Source organism: Nothoprocta perdicaria, unplaced genomic scaffold (genome assembly GCF_003342845.1).
Source record: "Nothoprocta perdicaria isolate Ctin4 unplaced genomic scaffold, notPer1 scaffold_71, whole genome shotgun sequence".
Lineage (NCBI taxonomy): Eukaryota > Metazoa > Chordata > Aves > Tinamiformes > Tinamidae > Nothoprocta > Nothoprocta perdicaria.
The window spans coordinates 2,712,416-2,713,926 of record NW_020455988.1 but is presented as its reverse complement, the minus strand read 5'-3'; positions in this window follow the sequence as shown (position 1 = coordinate 2,713,926).

Here is a 1,511-nt window from a genome sequence, read left to right as displayed (position 1 = left end):
CAGAAGTCTTCAAAAAATCTGGTTGCCAGGATTTTGTTCAGCAGTTCATAAAAATGCTTTCAAACTATTACTTTTTTTTTTTTTTTTTTTTAGGTTTTGTTGACAACACGGTTTTCTTTAAGTTGGAGAAGATTCTTCCCTTGAAATGGTTAGGGAAAATAAGAACTATTTTACCAGAAGAAAGTTTTTGACAACTTCACTCTGCTGCTTTCACAGACCTTAACAACTGYACCTCTGAAAACTGCTACAGTATATTAGTATTCATACACAGTATTCATTCTTTTTCCCAGCAAAACTACCATTTGATTTAAATGAAAGAAATATTCCCTTCAAGTCAGCAGCAGTTTGTGTCAACAGGAATGTTTATTTTCTGCACTGATTCAGCTCTATGGATATTGAAGTATAAAAACTCATAGATAAACACAGTGTAACTGCAATGCCAATTTTGAAAAAAAATAAAAGGTTTGTTGTCATGCAACTACTAGCTACCTTTTTTCTCCTCTTTCTGCACATTGTTAACACATCTGTGAATAAACACTGATTACATATATATGGCAAAACAGCAGCTTAAAATTAAAAATGTGAAAGATTGAGAAATTAGGCATAGCTGATAAAATAACACAAGCTGCATTCAGCAGATGAACTCCATGTCTGGGGCACAATTTTATCACTTTCCATAGGCCACTTTACAGCACTTGAAGATTTGATCAAATTGATGTTCAGTGATGACCTACTTTATCCCACACCTTTTGAGCTGTCTGTTTTACCTTGATATACCTGTTTTTTGACCCCTCTGGCTGCAGCAGCCTGAGTCTGTGGGAGTTACACTGTTGCTGAAATGACCAAGCACTTCTTGGAGCAGCTTTCAACAGTACTTGACTTACCCTATTGTATTTACTAAGAGAGACATCAAAGGTGTCTCAGAAGCACTGTCAAGATGCATCTATTTTCATTACTCTGAGCTACTGTTTACTAATCCAATCCAGCTAGCTAATTTGCATGATCCTCCAGTGCTTGTTTCAGGATGTAAATGTTCTAGGCTAAACACTATTTTTGAGGTATGTTCAGGTTTAACAAATCACRTGACTGACTTCTCAATTTCACAGGTTCCCTAGAATTGGTAGAGCTGGGCTGGCTCATTTGAAGCATAGCCTCCAATTCGACTAACTTACTGCCTGCTAAGTATTATTTCATTTTTTTTATTAGAGTTACAAGGTATTAGTTTGCATACAGCATTAGTTGAGCACACTTAAAAAAAACAAAAGTTCTCTCTCTTAGTTGAGACAAAAGGGGAGGCCAGGGATCCTCTGTGGTTTATGATGCATTACAGCCATAGTATCACCAACAAATGGCTTGGAGCAAACTACCTTTTCCCACTTCTGAGGTGGTGCTGCTAGGCGAATAGTTCATATATTTGTAGCTAAATAAATGCTATACTTGAGTAGAGGTAGCAGGTTAACTTTCCATAACTCTTCATTTGGAGGCTTTTTTCATTGTAAAGCATTCTCATT